The sequence below is a fragment of the Scyliorhinus canicula genome, chromosome 5 (assembly GCF_902713615.1).
Source record: "Scyliorhinus canicula chromosome 5, sScyCan1.1, whole genome shotgun sequence".
Classification (NCBI taxonomy): domain Eukaryota; kingdom Metazoa; phylum Chordata; class Chondrichthyes; order Carcharhiniformes; family Scyliorhinidae; genus Scyliorhinus; species Scyliorhinus canicula.
Window position 1 is genome coordinate 22,799,890 of NC_052150.1, and position 19,706 is coordinate 22,819,595.

At 42.5% G+C, this 19,706-nt stretch overlaps 1 protein-coding gene across 19 annotated transcripts in view; it reads right to left on the minus strand.

Annotated features, from left to right (window-relative positions):
* fhod3b (formin homology 2 domain containing 3b) overlaps positions 1-19,706 on the minus strand; it is a 678,530-nt gene that overhangs the window by 638,285 nt on the left and 20,539 nt on the right. The gene's annotated exons all lie outside the window — the stretch shown is intronic.

Genomic DNA, 19,706 nt, shown 5'->3' on the forward strand with positions numbered 1-19,706 from the left:
AAGACTAAAATTAACCAAACAAAATTTGCCGAAGGATAAATTCTGCAACAGTTAAAACTGCAACAGTGAAATTAAATCCATGATCAAATTATGTGATTAGGATATTGAAATAACAGCTGAAAGGAAGCTGGCTAGTAACATGGTAGAACAAAGCATTATATCACAGAGAGAAGAATGTGAGGGCATATCCGTGACATTAAATGGAAGCTGGAGCTGAAAATAAAACAAGCTTAGAAGGCAAGGGAGTTTGCAAAAGCAGCCATATGCACTGTATTACTGGCAGAGGAGTATAATTACAGGTTGTCTTGGAGCATGCACTTATAAACAGAAGCATCCATAGTGCACGGCTGCTGGAGTATGTTGCATCTATGTCATAGATTCTGGTGTTCGAGTATTAGCAGCAGAGTGAGTACATATCTGGTGCAACACAATTTTGCTGTTGGCCCTTCCAGCTGTCTTACACAAGAGAAAACAGAGGACTCACAAATGGGAAATCAATGTTCTTCCTATTGGAGCAATTGGAAAATGAGGGGCAGCCTTTGGGAGAAATGTTTCAGCAGAAACAAACTAAGTGGCAACAGGAAGAACAGAGAGGAACACTGCAGAATTAGCTTCCAAATGCTCTTACTAATCTTAATAGGGCTTGTCGAGGCCAATTCCATGAACAGCACCTGTCTGGGGATTGCGACCATAATGTTGGGGAACCCACCAATGTGAAAAGATAGAGTTTCCCAATTCTGCTTCTGGTATGCCACAGGAGGGTGCAAAGTGTCCTGATGCATCCGCAACTGGCTTGATACGTCACCCCATACTGTGGATAATTTATGTGGTAAATGGGAATAAGTCCCCAAGGCATAAAAATTCAGGACCAAAGAGGCCCAAAATGGTTATTGACACTGCTCCCCAAGATAGATCTGATGGTCAAGCATACCTATTGTTCTAGTCTCTGAAGGGCATTCCCAGGGTTTATAAACAATAAAATACAGAATAGTAAAAGGAACCATCGTTAAAAAAAAACTCTGCAAGGAAAAGATAAACATAGAGCTGAAATCGATCACTTGGAAATCCACTTTGGATCCTCACCCTCAAAAGTGGGGAGGCTGAACATCAACAAGACCTCAACAGCCCGTTTCATGTTTCGATTTTTAAGCAAGTAATCACATTTACTTTCAGTCACAAGGTATCTGGTTTGACCCTTCATCAGTCCATGATCAAACAGCACAACCCCTCAAAATAAAATTTATTCACAGTCATATCAACTAAGGTCAAGATTTAAATCTAATTCTGGCACGTTATGGCCACTTCTTTTTCTTCTGGTAACAATGTTCAAGCTCACATTTGAAGGCCCAACCGCCACCCCCCAGCCTCCTCGCCCAAGGCTTGGCCAATGCCTACAGGAGGCATGGTTTTAACGAGCAGGCTCGACCCGCACTACTCTCTTCAGCATCCTGCAAACAAGTAGCAGCTTTTTGTTTGTCGTCAAACTCTGCTTCAAACCAACATAAATCATGTGCACTGCCCGATATTGAGAGCGTGACATGGTCGCTATTTCTAGCACGCAAACCAGAAACACCTGTTGGCGAAACAGGTGCTGCTCAGAGTCCAGCCGTGAACCTGCCAGAGGGGCAGCTCGAATCTGCCACTTCACTTAAAATTGATGGTTTCACTTTTTTGACTCTTTAAAAACGATTAATATAAATGCTATTGATTTTTTAATGCCCAGTCTCATGCACTGGGGAATAACCTCACTGGGTAGAGGTCCATTTGAAATAGCCATTTGCCCACTATTTTCCTAATTGCACTACTGTGTTACTGAATGCGGTTTCTTGACCAAAGCTGCAGCTTTGAAATGATTTTTTAAAAATCTGAAATAAAAGCAAAATACTGCAGATGCTGGAAATCTCAAATAAAAATAGAAAATGCTGGATAATCCCAGGTCTGGCAGCATCTGTGGACAGAGAAACAAAGTTAAACTTCAAATCCTTATGACTCTTCTACAGTGCCATACAGATACTGCCAGGCCTGCTGAGATTTTCCAGCATTTTCGGTTTTTAATATTTCCATTGAAATTAAGAAGGAATCGATTGCTGCCCACAATTTTGGGCATTAATTTGACTGGTGTGCGTTTTTCCTATGGTAATGTTCTTTTAAAAGATTTCGAAATATTTGAATAATATGTATAAACATTTGAACGTTTGAGATCATGAAAGGCACAATATCAAATGCAAGCATTCTTTCCAGTGAAATACCGTTTAGTAAAACAGAAATAGATTCCTCAAAAGCCGAGGCACATAATGTAATATTCATTATAAAGATATTTTCAATGCAGTAAAATCATTTTTGTAAAGAGCTCTGACACGTTCAAAACAAGTTTTTATAAACCCAACGATCAGTCAGATTTAGGCTGAAAGTAACCAGACTTTTTGTACAAAAGCTCTTAAAAATGAAGAGTTTTCCTTCTGACATACGAGATCACAGGGGAATTGGCAAGTCTGTAGATACTCATTCTCACTGTGCAAGCAGAGGTAGAGGGCAGGATATTTGGGCCAAAATAGGTGGGAAATCAGATGTGGACAGGGCGAGAAAATACCAAAACTGGCAATGTGGCTTCCTTATTAAAAAAATGTTTAGAATACCCAATTCATGTTTTCCAATTAAGGGGCAATTTAGCATGGCCAATCCACCTAGCTTGCACATTTTTATGTTGTGGGGGCGAAACCCATGCAAACACGAGAAGAATGCGCAAACTCCACATGGACAGTGACCCAGAGCCGGGATCTAACCAGGGACCTCGGAGCCGTGAGGCAGCAGTGCTAACCCATTGCGCCACCGTGCTGCCCTACAATGTGGCTTCCTGACAGCCACTTTAGCTGAGGTGAGTCTAGAGTCAGGCAGGGCTGCCCATCTCCAAGGAGATAGAGCCAATTAGGCTCCTTCCAGATGGAACGAGGACAATTCAATTTCCTGAATGTGGGCATCCAGTAGCTGGCTAGGATGGCAGTGCTCCAGGCAGGCCTAGAAGCCGTTCCTGTCAGCCCAAGGACAGCCTACATTTGCCCTGGAGAGGGATTGGCCCCTAAAGTGATGGCTTTGCTGTGTTTCTATTCATCGACTTTTTTTTTTTAAATTTGGAAATGGGTCACTTCCATGTTGAGGAACCCATACATTGCAGCAAGTTACACCTGAAGCTGGAAGGCCTGTCGTGGACTCGCCTGCCATCCTTAATTGGTGAAGGTCACAGCTGAAGAACATTCACTTGGCATTCCAGTAGCTGGAAGTCAGCAAAGCCACAGTCGAAAACTTACAGAACTAAAGAATCTTCAAACCTACTGTTCAACTGCCAATGTCAGCACCAACAGAACCACCAAGCTTAATGGCTGTAACATTTCACCATCTCTTTGTTTACCTTTTATTTTTGGTCTCACTTGGTTATTACTAATTTGTGTGCCTGCGTGTTGCATTTTATTATTATTTTCCCCTCACGTTTTAGGAACTAATGAAGTCACTTTGTTTAACTCAAGAAAGCCCGGTTAAACTGGCTCCCTTTTGGCTCAGGAAAAAAAAAGGTATCCAAGAGGGAAGGGCACCTTTTTACAAAAATTACCCCTGCTGTGACAAACCGAGGGGGTTGAATAAAGAAGTGGACCAATTTCATCCCTGGTCATCCAGGAGCATAGAAATTTGGGGCTATCATCTAGAATCACAATATCTGGGTGGGGTGGGGTGGGTAGGGAACTTGCCATTGGACCATTCATAACAGTTTTCAAAATTACATTGTGCATTTTGTTCACTTAAGGCTATTCTACATATATGCCAGTGGAGAGTGTCCAAGGGGAGAATAAAGGAGTCAATGTCTGAATGGCATGTGCAGTCCAGATTCGGAATGCTCCTTGTTGAATCTTTGTAGAATTCCTACAGTGCAGAAGGCGGCCAGTTGGCCCATCGCTTCTGTACTGACCCTATGAAAGAGCACCCTACCTAGGCCCACTCCTCTGCCCCATCTCTGTAATCCCACCTAACCTGCACATCTTTGGACTGTGGGAGGAAACCGGAGCACCCGGGAGGAACCCACGAAACACAGGGAGAACGTACAAACTTCACAAAGACAGTCACCCATGGCTGAAATTGAATCTGGGTCCCTGGTGTTGTGAGGCAGCAGTGCTAACCACTGTGCTGCCCTCTTATTGCTTCTGTTCAGGAACTTTAGAGAAAAGGGTTAATGGGTATTATGTGGCCAGCTTTCCTTAGAAATCTGTTCTGGGGCCTAGAGAGCATCATATATCCAACTTTTCTAATGACACTAAAGAGTATGAATAGATAGCAGCAAAAATTTGCACTTAGGTGGGCAAAACTGCGGTAGGTGGAAATCAATGTGGGGAATTGGAAGGTCTTTTGGAAATAAGATAGAAAGTTGGCTTCTCATTTGACCTGCGAGGAAAGTGGTCCAAGAACAAAATTAAATAAATCACAGCGGACAGGTACCAAAAAAGCTTTTGAGAGACTAACCTTTACTTGATGGAGTTTGGAATAAAAAGGGGAGAAAGTTCCAGTCCAACTATAAACCATCCATAATGTTCCATTTAGCCTGGGCACCACAATTCAGGAAAGATAAATATTGATTTTGGAAGGGTGCAATGCAGATTCAGTGAAAGTATTCAACTAAACAGGTTAAATTACAAGGTCAGTTTGCGTAGATGAGTATTCCTAGAGTATAGATGATTAAGGATCAACCTAATGGGGAGGGGGAAGAGAATTAAAAATAGGAGTTCATAGGGTAGATATAATTCAGTTTCCTCAACTAGGGAAGTCCAGAACAAGAGGTAACAGTTATTATTCAGGATACTTGAAATCTGAAATCTCTTCCATCCTTACCACCCACCAAAAAAAATAAAGGGCTGAGGCTCAGGCTTGATCGAACATTCTAAAAATGTGATTTATAGGCAAGGGTTACTGACGTCAAATCAGGTAAATGGAGCTATGGCGTTGACCATCATCAAACTGATTGGCAGAATGAGATCATTATTCATAGTTTAATGTTTTCCCATACTTCCAACTTTAAACCAAGTTATTTTGTCCTTTTGTCAACTGAGTACAATCCACTCAGTCATAGGTTATAATCCAGTAATTTAACCCACCAAGGAGAAAGCTCTGTATAAATACTCCCTGGCCACTAGCTCCATGATATTTACCCATCCCCACCATTCATTGCAGGTCTGTGATCCTCTTCACTTTGGTCTCAAAATATAAATATGGTGCAACCAGTTTAAAGAAGCAATGTTGCCACTTTCATGAACAGATACATCAAAACTGGTAGAAGCATGATAAAGGAGAAACTGTATTGGTTGAATAATGCATTACCGCTTGGTAATTGCTCACCAGTTACAATGCAATTCAATCCATCTAGCCAGAATGAGGAGATCATGTTTTAAACTGGAATAGATTGAACTAGACTGAACCTGGTAATAAACTTTTCTCAGAACTCCATTTCAGTGAGGACAAGGCATGTTGTGAAACAGCCTGCTCTTCAAATGCTTTTAGTAGACATGCCTTCTGCTGTTGTTCAACCGTTCCCTGCTGGCCTACATGGCAATAGCGTGGCAGTGCAGTTTTCAAATGAGTCGCGGCAAGCGTACATATTACAGCTACTCTAATTAAAAGCAGCAGCAACATCATCACAAATGTGGGAAAGGATCCAACAGAGGCAACTTTAAGCACAACATTACCATCTTCAATTCAGTGGTGGACCGATTCAGATTGACATTGTCCAGGCACATAGGAATTAGGAGCTGTTAGAGCCTGCTCTGCCATTCAATCAGATCATAGCTGATCTCTTCCTGGTCTCAAATCCACCTCCCTGCCCATTTCTCTATATTCCTCCAACCCGCTTTCTTTTAAATCAGAAATCTATCTCCTTCTTGAAACCATGATTCGGACTCCACCGCTCTATGGGGCGGAGAGTTCAACAAATTCACCAACCAACCTCTACGAGTAGTTCCTCCTCATTTCAGTTTAAAATCTACTGTCTCTCAACCTAGATCTCTGACCTCTCATTCTAAATTGCCTCAAGGGGGAACGTTTGTCGACTTTTACTTTATCAATCCTCAAGTGTTTTATATATCTTGATCAGATCCCCTCTCACTCATCTAAACTCGAGCACGTACAAGCCCAAACTGTTCAATCTCTCCTCATACGTCATCCCCGGAATCAATCTGGTGAATCTCCTCTGTACCGTCTCCAATGCCACCATCTCTGCCCTTAAATGAGACTAAAACTGGACGCAATACTCCAGATGTAGTCTCACCAACAGCCTATACAATTGACCAGGTGGAACAGATAACTTTATAAAACTCTCCTAAAGGAATTTTAGAGGGAATTCTACAGATTGAATGTAAAATGAGTGCTAAGCAGATTCATGCAACCGGTTCTCAATTTAGCCCAATGAACTCTAGTAGGATTCTGGTGAATTGGCAAGGTCAATGCATCTTTCTTTGGCGTGGTGCTCAAAACTAAACACTCATGCTCCCGATTGGTCTGACAAAAGCTTCAAGAAGGATAACTTTGCTTTTCGGATTCTCCATTTACCATGCTACCACCAAAGAAAAACATTCCTTCTGCCTTTTTGATGAGGAGCATTCTAGATTTCTGACATGACAGCAATAAAGCCAATTCTGACATTGGGGTACCAGCTTTATTTAAAAAAAAACATTTGCACAAATAAATCTGTAAAGATCAGGATCTTCTCTTAACTAGGCAGTACACTACAGGTTAAACCAGCAGCAAGACCAACGACGTACTGCCGAATGTCATCGATGTAGATGAAGCTCCTTCAGGGCTATCCAAAGCACAAGGGCCAATGAAAACCAAACTGGCACATGGTCATGCTATGGCAAACCTTCTTTCCAAAGTGACCATAGATAGTCGATAAGTTTTTGAACTTTCAGGATGAGAGTTTCCTGGAGGATACTTGCTACAAAATGGAAGAAATTGAAATAAATATTATTTATCAGGAAGGAGGACGAAGTGACTTCAGGATTGTCGTGTTTGGTATACTGGTCTAACACTGGCTGCAACTGGATGCAGCTTAGATCAAAAAGATACTCCAGACCTTGAAGTTAGTTCAATCAGGTTTATTGAACTAATAGCACAGTTCTCGGTGAGTTTGACTCTCTGCTAACTTAAATGTGGTTACTCTGTCTGACTGAGTCAGACTAGCTCTTAGCCATGTGGTGGAGGTGTGAGATTGTAACAACACCCTTGACTAACCCTCCAGATGTTCATCAGTGGAAAGAGGCGGAGTGTGAGTGCCTCGTGTCTTTCATAGTCAGATCCCACCCCCGAATGTCCTGCCTGCTTATTGGTCATGCCCTGTTCTCGGTGTCCATTAGCTGCTTGTGTGTGTGCCTGCCTGTATATCATTGTGTGTGTGTCTGCATATCATAACAAGGATGACCAACATTTGAGAAGGCAATGACATGCAAATATGCGAGGTGATACATGGAGCTGAACAAAGATTGGAGTATGTAGAAGGGAAGTAATGCAACAGGGTTTTTGTTATTGCACAGGATAGGAGTGCCGCTGGTCAGACCAGCATTTATTGCCCATCGCTAATTGCCCTCAAGAAGATGGTGGTGAGCTGTGATCCTGAACTGCTTCAGGCCATGTGGTGTAGGTACACCCATGGTGCTATTAACGAGTTCCAGGATTTTGAACTTGCAACAGTGAAGGAACAGCAATATAGTTCCAAGGCAGGATGATGTGGCTTGGAGGGGGAAATTGCAGCTAATGGTGCTCCCATGCATCTGCTGCCCTAGTCCTTGGGGAGTTCACAAGGGTGGTGTCAAACGTGCCTTGGTGAGTTGCTGCAGTGCATCTTGTAGGTAGTACATTTGGCTGCCACTGTGTCAGTGATGGAAGGACTGAATATGCGAGATGGAGTGCCAATTAACTGGGCTGCTTTGTCCTGGATGATGATGTCCAGCATATTGAATGTTATTGCCGCTGCACTCGTCAAGCCAAGCGGTATTCCATCACACTCCTGACCAGTAACTTGTAGATGATGAACAGGCTTTGAGAGACACAATGAGTGTAACTGCAGAATTCCTAACTTCTGACCCCTCTTGTACCACAGTGTTTATATGGCTGATCCAGTTCAGCTTTCATGGTAGAATAAGGACCTCAAACTCATTAAAACACATCACATTCACCATAATATGGCATCTCTCCCTCTATGAATTCATTGTCAACCATCTAGGGTCAAACAATTTTATTAGAACCAAGTTTTATGAACTCATACTTGGGACTAGGAAAACTGACAGGTACGAGATATAGAAAGTTTTGACTAAAAGACAGAGGGAGAAAACATTTTGGCAGTCATAATTCTGTTTTTTTTTTCCCTTTAAAAAGAGCTGATGCAAAGAACCCAGGGATCTGGAACAACATTGTGATGATTATTTACAAAAAATAGAGTTATATTTGACCTGGCCCCATTTCTTTTAGGCTGTAGCCCAGGTACACCATGTGATGATGTGGCCCAAATTGAAACAGGCGAAGGTTCCTTGCTGTGAATTGGCAACTACTCACCACTCTGCCAGATGCTGTCCTCGACGTGAATACGGTTTTCAAGGTTAGGAGGGGGAAAGGATCACTATTTGATCTTTTCCATAGCGTATGTACTGCTGTTGCTTGCTTAACACAATTGAGCCAATTGTGGATGCCCTACATTTCATACTTTCCAACCTGAACTGGAAGAATAGTTTACTGCAGTAACAATATTTTGAAAACAGCATGTGTAACAAAGTACAGACCCACACGATTTGCAATGTATGCAATAGCCAATGGGAAAGGAATGCACCTGTGTACTGTTGCTGTACTGCCAGGTGCCATGTAATCGATTATTCTACTTGGCTTTTGCAGAAAGGTAGATGACCCTTAAACCTTGGCCAAGAAATTCAAACAAACCCACCTACCTCACACAGAACAACTGAAGCTTTCATTGCTATGCAACAATAAACCATGTGCCGCTCCAATTACTTGGCAGTCACTCGACTGCTCCACACCGCAATGATTTATACCCAATGGATTGGAGGGGGCAGAATGAATAAACATAGTCAACCAACTGCAGTTAGTGTAAATTTTAACCACCACATCGCTTAAAAATCCCTTTCATTTGCTGCAGGTAATCAGGAGGCCTTCCAACCTCCTTCCACCCCACCCCACCCCCCTCCCCCTGGCCCCACGCTCTCCTGCAGTGTCTAATTCTTGGCACGGCAATGATTTAGTATTTTCCCCCAAAGCAGTTGTTGATCATGTGCAAGACTGGGCACCGAGTGAATAGCTCATATGGCAATTGTGAAGCTTCTCAGTGCAAAAGCTGGTCATGAAGCTCTGGATCAAAGTGGTGAAACTCTATCCTGAACAGCATTACCGGAGCACCTTCAGCGCATGCAACAATTGAAGGAGGGAGCTGTTTCTAAGGGGAACCATGGTGATGAGCAATAAATTGTTGGCCGATCCCATTTAGAGTTTTTTCTTTTTATTTAGATTTCTTTAAATTTAGAGTACTCAATTATTTTTTTCCAATTAAGGGGTAATTTAGCGTGGCCAATCCACCTAACCCTGCACATCTTTGGGTTGTGGGGGTGAAACCCACGCAGACATGGGGAGAATGTGCAAACTCCACACGACAGCGATCGAGGGCCAGGATTCGAACCCGGGTCCTCAGCGTCGCAGTCCCAGTGCTAACCACTGCGCCACATGCCACCCCCATTTAGAGTCTTGACCGTTAAAATATAATGCTTTGAACCTCCAGCCCAAGTGTTTGAAACAGGATGAATGTCTATTTTCTCCTGGCTGGAAGAACATGCAAAACATACATATAAAATAGAAGCAGGAGGCGGCCATCTGGCCCTTCGAACCTGCACCGCCATTCATTACAATCATGGCCGATCATTACGTTCACTACCCTGATCCCGCCTTCCTCTCCAATATCCCTTTAGCCCCCAGAGGTATATCCAATTCCCTCTCGAAATCAGACAATGTTTTGGCCTCAACTACTCTGTGGTAATGAATTCCAGGTTCACCACTCTCTGCATGAAGGAATTTCTCCTCATCTCAGTCCTAATCCCTCATCCTCAAACTATGACCCTTAGTTCTGGATTCCCCCACCATCGGGTACATTCTTTCTGAATCTACCCTTTCTAATCCTGTTAGAATTTTATAAGTTTCTATGTGATCCCCTCTCACTCTTTAAAACTCCAATGAAAATAATCCTAGCCGACTTATTCTCTCCTCATGCGTTTCTCCTCATATGGCAGTCCCGCCATCTCAGGAATCAGTCTGGTAAACCTTCACTGCACTTCCTCCACAGCAGGAACAGCCTTCTTCAGAAGCAAGGCTGCACACTATACACCAATGCCCTATACAATTGCAGTAAAAACATTCCTATTCCTATACACAAATCCTTTCACTATGAAGGCCAACATACCATTTGCCTTCTTTACTGCCTGCTCTACCTGGGCACTTATTTTCAACGACTAATGGACGAGGATACCAAGATCTCGCTGAGTATCCACTTCTCTCAATTTACACTCATTCAAATAATAATCTGCCTTCCTATTTTTGCTACCAAAGCAGACACATTAGATTGCATCTGCCATGCAGATGCTCACTCACAGCCTGTCCAAACCCTGCTGAAGCATCTCTGCAGCCTCCATGCAGCTCACCCTCCTACCCAACTTTGTATCGTCTGCAATTTTGGAGATAACACATTTAGTTCCCTCGCCTAAATCATTAATATATAATGTGAACAGTTGGGATCCTAACACAGATCCTCCTGATTCCCCACTAGGCACATTTAATCCAAATTTTTACACTAACCAGCTTTCTATCCATCTCAAGACACTACCCGCAATCCCATGCGCTTTCAATTTACATAGTAATCTGCTATGCGAGACCGTGTCGAAAGTTTTCTGAAAGTTGACATAAACCACATCCACCGTTCTCCCTGGTCAACTCTACTGGTTACATCTTCAAAGAATTCCAATAGATTTGTCAAGCATGATTTCCCTTTCATAAATCCATGCTATACCACTGCTTTCCAAATGCTGTGCTACAAAATCCTTGATAATGGACTGTAGCAACTTTCCTATCATCAACGTTAGGCTGTGATCTCCGCTGTTTTTCCCTACCTCCCTTTTTGAACAGTGGGATTGTATTAGCTACCCTCCAGTAGAAACAATTTCAGAGGCCAAAAGATTTTGGAAAATGACCACCAGCATATATGAAGCACTCCTTCCCATAGTCCAGACAGCAGGTCAGGTAGATAAAGGTGGTTAAGAAGGTCTATGGGATTCTTGCCTTTATTAACTAAGGTATTGAATACAAGACCAGGGAGGTTATGCTGGAGCTGTATAACATGCTGGTTAGGCTGCAACTGGAGTACTGTGTGCAGTTCTGGTCACCACACAAGAAAGGAATTGTTTGCATTGGAGAGGGTGCAGAGGAGATTCACCAGGATGTTGCCAGGGCTGGATCATTTCGGCTATCAAGAGAGACTGGATAGTCTGGGGTTGTTATCCCTGGAGCAGGGAAGGCCAAAGGGGGATCTGATTGAGGTGTATACAATTATGAGGGACATGGGAGGAAGGTACTTTTCCCCTGAGTGGAGGGGTCAACAACCAGGGAGCATAGATTTAAGGCAATGGGCAGGAGGTTTAGAGGAGATGAGAGATAAAACTTTTTCACCCAGAGGGTGGTTGGTTTCTGGAACTCACTGCCTGAATGGGTGGTAGAGGTGGGAATCCTCACAACATTCAAGTAGTATTTAGATGAGCACTTGAAATGCCATAGCATATAAGGCTACGGGCCAAGTACTGGAAAGTGGGATTCGAATAGTTAGGTACTTGACAGTCAGCACTGACACAATGGGCCTCTTTCCAAGCTGTAAAACATTATCATACTCTTAAATTTTAAACACTTTTTTTCCGGTGTTATACATACATACCCAGTGATGGAACCTACTCATGACCATTTTAAGAAGCATGTTTTATGGTGGAACCAAATAGCACAAAGTACCTAATGGTGAGCTGGTGCAGCTGATGAATGGCCGGCCACATAGGATTCTCCATTATATTTAAAAATACTTCCATTATTGAATAATCACAAGTTGGAACAATTTTGACATGGCTTTGCGCCATGAATAAAATTGAAACCATTTCATGATGTAGAACTGCTAGATTAAGACTTTATTCTACAATACCATAATATGTCTTACATATGTAGTTTACGGTGATGGAACGGTGCACAATTGAAGTCAGTGGTGGTAATGGTAAAGGAGTATTTTACATGTTTTCCCACATAACGGTCATGTCAAATTTCATGGCTTTTAACCAATAGATTAGCTGACTTTTATCTTATTTTTATAATTTTACTCTTTTCCTCATGTACCACACACGTGTTAGCACCAACGCTTTGTAAAGAAACACAAATTTTACTCTTTTCCTCATGTACCACACACATGTTAGCACCAACGCTTTGTAAAGAAACACTGGTACCTCAGCTCAACATGGAGAAAAAAAGTGGTACTCATGGCTAAACTGGAAGAGATAAAGAAGAAAAAGCAATAATTCTTCTGTTGTCAGTTTTCCCGCTCACTCAGTGCAAGTTTTGAAATTTTAAAACAGAGATGGGAATTAGACGAGGGTGAACCAGCAGACAGTTATTGTCTTGCATTTAATTCTGAGGAATGGATGTGTTCAAGGCAGACAGCCATCGACTGATCTGGTCCCACAGTTCTCAGTTTACACAGTGAAGAGTGACTCACATTTTCTGTTTGGCTCTCCTCTCATTTTGGCTTGCAGAGCAAAGTTAGATCCCTGGTTTGACTTGACTTGACCCTGAAAATTCATGGCTCGCCCAACACACAGATTTGGAGAGAAATGCACCTACTTGGGAGTCTGGCTCAACATCTGCGCACAGAACATAAACCAGACAAAACTATTATTCTGTTTTGTCACCTCCTCAATTCTCTCATAAACTGATATTAATTAGCAAGATGGCCTGAAGTCTGAAAAGCTTAGAAATGTTTCCTGCCCCCCCACCCCACCCACCCACCCCTCCTCAGAACCACATTTCACGGACAAAAAGGTTCCACAAGAGATACAATGAATAAAACAGTTGTGCGAGGTTTTCAAACACAGTGCAACTACATATGGAGCAATGACACCACACTCCTGGTGCACTTCCCTCTATTGCCTCTCCTGTCAAAGTTGCTGGTTTACAATCTGGAGTCATCATTAGCTCTAGAAGTCATGGATACGTTTACTGACTTAACCCTGTGGGAGGGAAATTTTCTTTTCCTATTCATTTACATACTTTTCTCCCCCACATTCGAACAACGGACCGGAAATTGAAATGAAATGAAAAATCGCTTATCGTCACAAGTAGGCTTCAAATGAAGTTACTGTGAAAAGCCCCTAATTCCCATATGGATATTCAAGTGAAATAGAATACAAAATGCAGTTTGTAACATACGTTCACTTCACAAGACGGCAGTTCATTATAAAGACTTGTGTCTGCCAAATCCAAAGAAGCCTCAACCACTTAACTACAGTCAAAACTATCTTCCTGGACAAGCCCAGAATGCTTAATGGTGGACAGAAAGGAATCAGCAACTATACAGTGAGTCGAGGTGATGGATATTGGCAACATCAGCAGGCAACTCATGAGATCTAGATGGCAGGCAATGGTCAACAAGTGAATGAGCAGTGATCAATAATCCAAACCAAAAAAAGGATGCATCACAGCATACACTCATGTGCATACTTGTGCTTACAGGGCTGGTGGAGAGAAAATGCATAACATTTACAGTGCTAATTGAGCAGTTCCCAGAATATATTAGGTGATGGAAAAAGACTCCATATCCGCAAGGGAAATGAATTGAGATGGAATGATCAGGTGGCTTTGAAAAGAATCACGGTGAAATAGGATAAAAGATTGGCATTAGAGGCAGGCTGGGGCACCCAACTTGACAGCTCGGGTGGGGAAAGAGGGAAGTTAGTCAGTTTGAGGTAGATACCCGACGCTGACAAGACCAGAGATACTAGAAACTTTAAAAGCCCAGAGAGGATGGAGAAAGATAATGAATGACGCTTCAAACTAACTGTATTCACTCTTCCATGATAAGTAATTCATAGTAAGTATGTGGTTCTAAATTCCATAAGCAAAGTACCAAATATTGCATTATCAGCTGTGTCACCTCACTTGTTACAGGTCTGAACACTCCCATTGTTAAGATACTTCACCAGCACTGGTCTCAAGACTAACAGAACCAATACTCGTGACAATATATTATGTTGTGAATAGTTCAGACCATACAAAGTGGAATGGGTATTACATATGCATGTCTACAGGAACATTCGAGTGCCAAACATTCGCCATTACAAGCAGTCAGGCTTGCGCTAACAAGTGGCAAGTAACATTCGAGCCACACAAATGCCAGGAAATTACCCGACTCCACAAGACGGCATCCAACTACCTTTCCTAAATCCATTGCCACTCAGTGGCATTGCCATCACCAAACCCCCTACTATCAACATGCTGCAGACCACCATTGACAAGAAATTTAACTGGACCAGCCATATAAATACTGAGGCTGTAAGAGCCATCTCGAGGCTGGGTATTCTACAGAAAGCAACTCACCTCCCGACTCTCCAAAGCCTGTCCACCATCTCCACAGCACAAGTCAGGAGTGTGATGGAATGCTCTCCACTTGTCTGGATAAGTGAAGCTCCAACCCATGAAGCTCAACACTGTCCAGGACAAGGCAGCCCGCTTAATCAGCCCCCCATCCACCAGGTTAATGTCCATTTACTCCACCACAGGCACAGTGGCAGAAATGTCGGCCTTCTACAAGATGCACTGCAGCAATTCCTTGGGCAGCACCTTCTAACCACATGGCAACACCACCACCTCCCAAGTTCCCCTCCAGTCTCACACCATCGCAACTTGAAACTGTAACACCTTTCCTTCATTGTTGCTGGGTCAAAAATCTTGTAATTCTTTCCTTAACAAAACAGCACCATGGGTGCACCTACAGCACTCGGAATGCAACATTTTAAAATGGCAAAACACTACTGCCTCAAAGGCAATTAGGGATGGCTAATAAAAATGCTTACCTCGCAAGCAAGGCCCACACCAGCCTCCCCGAACAGGCGCCAGAATGTGGCGACGAGGGGGCTTTTCACAGTAACTTCATTTGAAGCCTACTTGACAATAAGGGATTTTCATTTTCATTCATTTTTCATTTCATCTCATGAAAGAAGAAAGACAGCTCCTGGAATTAATGGCAACAGAGGGACTGGGTGAAAAAACTGACAATTGAGCTGAGATATTGAAATTTGGGCTTTTTTGGACTAACCAGTTTATTTACTGCACTGGTGTTGAATCTACCACGTTCACTGAATGTATCGCGAATAAGACATAGATCAAGGAAAAGAAAAAAAAGTAAATCTCTTCTTGCTAAAGGAGGCAATATATTGAAACGAGAAAATAAAACTACCACCTTCACAGAAATTTGTAGTTTGCAAACCAAGATAGACACCAAGATACGTCGCAAAGCAAGTTGCCAAAAAAAGGTTAAAAAGTCTACAGTATGCTAAATGAATGGGCAACAATTTCATAAATGGAATATAATGTGGGTAAATGTGAACTTGTTCAATTTGACCTGGCACAAAATAGAAAAAGCAGTTTTTAAACTTTAAAATGGAGAAAGATTGGTACAGAAGACTCTAGGTGTCTTCGTGCATGAATAAACGTTAGTATACAGGTACAGCAAGTGATTAGGATGGCAAATGGAATTTTATGGTTTATTGCCAAGGAGAATGGAATAGAAAAAAGTAGGGATGTTTTACTGCAGCTGTACAGGTCCTTAGCGAGATCACATCTAGGGTACTGTGGATGGTTTTGGTCTCCTTATTTTAAAAAGATGTAAGCTTTAGAAGCAGTTCAGAGAAGGTTCACAGGACTCATTCCTATGGTGAAGGGGTTGTCTAATGCCGAAAGGTTGAACAGGTTAGGCCTATACCCATTGTAATTTAGAAGAATGAAAAGTGATCTTACTGAAGCACAAGATCTAATGTGGTGAATACTCAAAAATGTTTCCTCTTTCTTTGGGAGGAAGAGAGACTAAAATTAGGAGGACATTGTCTTCAGGAGACCTTTTATTTTCAATTTTGAGAGGAGGATAATTTTTTTCTCCCAAAGGGTCAGTGGAACTCTTTCTTTCCCAGAAAGTAATGGAGGCTGGGTCATTTAATTTAATTTAATCAAGGCAGAGTTAGACAGCTATGTGGAGCCAGTACGACAACCAAATCTGCCATGATCTTATTGAAAGGTCAAGCAGGCTTAAATGGTCTACTCCTGCTCCTATGTCCCCATGTGCTAGCTTTAAACTCCTAACCAGTCAAGCCTCCAAGAATTATACTTGTTTCAAGGAGATCACCTCTTCCTCCAAATTCATTCCACTCTATCTCCTCATTGCAGGTTCAACCCAGCAAGTAAAGTAGTGAATCTTCATGGAGCCCCTCTCAAGGCATATATGTTTCTTCCATTAGGAGACAAAAACTGAGTATCCTATTCCAGACATTGTCGACTGAAACCCTGTACAATTACAGCAAGACTTCCTTGCTCTAATACTCCCAACTTGTTCTCAATGAAGGTCAACATAAAATTTACCTTCCCAATTGCTTGCTCCACTTTCATGTTAACTTGTGTGTTGTACACAAAGGCACCCAACTCCCTCAGAATCTCAATAGTGATCAGTCTCTCACCACCTTCTTAAAATAAAATGGTGCTGCCTTTCCATTCACACTTCTCCACAGACTCCATCGGTCACCTTCTTACCCAATCACCTAAACCAGCCCACGTCCTTTTACAACCACTTAACATTCTCTTCAGCTTCCAAGTATTATTTGCAAACTTCTAGGACACTCAGCTACTGACCTTATTACAGCTTTGGCTCAAACATTGACAAAAGAGCTGAACTCAGGTGATTGGAGAGCAACTGCCCTTGACGAGTGCGGTGTCAAGGAGCAAAACTGGAGTCAATAGGAATCGGGGGGAAAGCTCTGCTGGCTGGACTCTTACCTAGCAGAAAGGAAGATGTTTGTCGGTGTTGGAAGTCAGTCATCTCAGTCCCAAGGACATCAGATACAGGAGTACCTCAGGGTAGTATCCTAGGTCCAGCCATCTTCAGCTGCTTAATCAGCCATCTTCAGCTGCTTAATCAATGGCCTTTCTTCCAACAGGTGGTCAGATGTGCAATACTCACTGATGATTGCACAATGTTCAGCACCATTCACGACACTGAAGCAGTCCATGTGCAAATGCAGCAAGACCTGGATAATATATGTTTCCTGGAAGAACACTATTCACAAAACCCTATGCTGCTCTTGCTCATGTATTGCTTGCTTGGCCCTTGCTCTGCACTGTAACCAATCAATCACTATTTGTTGATGTACCATGTGTCAATGTACTCTTTTGTCTACTATGTACGTACTGTGTACGTTCCCTTGGCCGCAGAAAAATACTTTTCACTGTACTTCGGTACACGTGACATTAAATATCAATCAATATCCAGGCTTGGGAATGGCAAGTAACAAGTGTCAGGCAATGGCTATCACCAATAAAAGAAAATTAAACCGCCCATTGACATTGAATGGCATTACCATCAATGAATCCCTAACTATAAACATTCTGGGGGTAACCATTGACCAGAAACGAAACTGGGCTAGCCATGTAAATACTGCAGCTACAAGAGCAGGTCAGAGGTGAGGAATCCTGCGGTGAGCAACTCATCTTCTGACTTCCCAAAACCTGTCCATTACCTACAAGGCACAAGTCAGGAGTGTAATGGAATACACCCCACTTGCCTGGATGAGTGCAGCTCCAACACCACTCAACACATTCAAGACAAAACAGCCCGCCTGATTGGCACCACCACTTCCACAAACAAACATTCACTCCCTCCACCACCGACACACATTAGCAGCAGTGTTGTGCCATCTACAAGATGCCTTGCAGAAATGCACTAAGGCTCTTTAGGCAGCATCTTCCAGACCCATGACCACTACCATCTAGAAGGACAGAGCAGCAGATACCCAGAACATCACCTGGCAGTGCCCCTCAAAAGTCACTCACTGTCCTGACTTGGAAATATATCCGCATTCCTTCACCGCCACGGGGTCAAAATCCTGGAACCCTCCCCTTAAACAGCGTTGTGGTGTACCTACCCCACATGGATTGCAGCATTTTAAGGCAGCATCTCACCACCACCTTCTCAAGGGCAATTAGGGATGGGCAATAAACACTGACCTAGCCAACGAAGCCCACATCCTGTAAAACGGAATTTTAAAAAAATTAAACCCTTCATCCAAGTCATTGATACAAATTGCGAATAGCTGAGGACCAGCTATTCTCGTATACTATTAGTTACAGCTGGCCTTGAAGTGATCCATTTATCCCTACTGATTTTTAGCCACTGCTCTATCCATGTTATTATCCTAGCCCTCATCTTATGAACCAACTACGTGTGGCCCCCAATGGAATCCCTTCTAAAATTCCCAATACACTACAACCACAGAATTCCCCTTCACCTACCTCGTCAATCAAATGCTCAAAAGGCTAATTCATTTGCAAATCAATTCCCTTTTATTGACTCTGCCTTTTCGCCACATCCGAATGGCAAATGTGTGAGCTCTCTCAGACAGATCCTCTTCCTTCATCTCTTATAACCACACTAACCTTTTAGAATTTATTCTACACTCCGTATGCTCACCTGATGCATGTCCTATGTTTTTTCCCTGTATGGAATGATCTGTCTGGACTGTACACAGAATACTGTACCTCAGTACACGTGACAATAAATCAAATTCAATTCAATACAAAATTCAGGATGTGGGCCCATCAGCTCCAGAACATTTGCCAACTTTTAGACCCCTTAATTTCCTTGTAATATTTCTTCATCAATTACTTTAAGCCCCTCACTTTCATTAAGTTTTCAGAAGACACCTTCAAATTCCTAGTCCTCTGACTTTGAAATCAGACCGAGAGAGACCGGTGCATCACTATTTGCTTAAACGACAGGAGTAAAATGCCAGGCAGTCAACTACTTCTACCATTCGCGAGCAGGCTCTGAAGTAAACAGACGGATGCCACAAGAAGTTCAGTGATCAAAACATGCCCGATTCCTTATGCCACACTTCTACCAGAAATTAATTTCTTTCAACCTTCATTGTCGGACAGAACCAAGCAGAATTCAGAAAAATTCATAAAATCCTGGAATACATTCCCATTTCAATTTGTTATTGCAACCCCCAGAAATGTAAGAATGGAATCAAATAGAATTTAACTTATATTGAAATAACACATTAGTAAAAACGGCCCAAGCCACTTTACAGGATTATTAAAAAATGGCAAAGCCATAGACATATTAGATCAGATTACCAAATACTCGGTACAAGAGCACAAGAGCTCTATGTAATGAAATGGCCTAAAAGGAAAAAAAAAGATAAAAACAGTATTGGAACGGTATCCCAGAGCCTACAACCAAGGCAGGATTAAAATCAGGGATGCTCAGGAAGCCAAAATTAGGAGAGTATGGATTGGAGGGGGCGAAGTCAGAAATAGGGAGACACAAGGTCTCGGAGGGA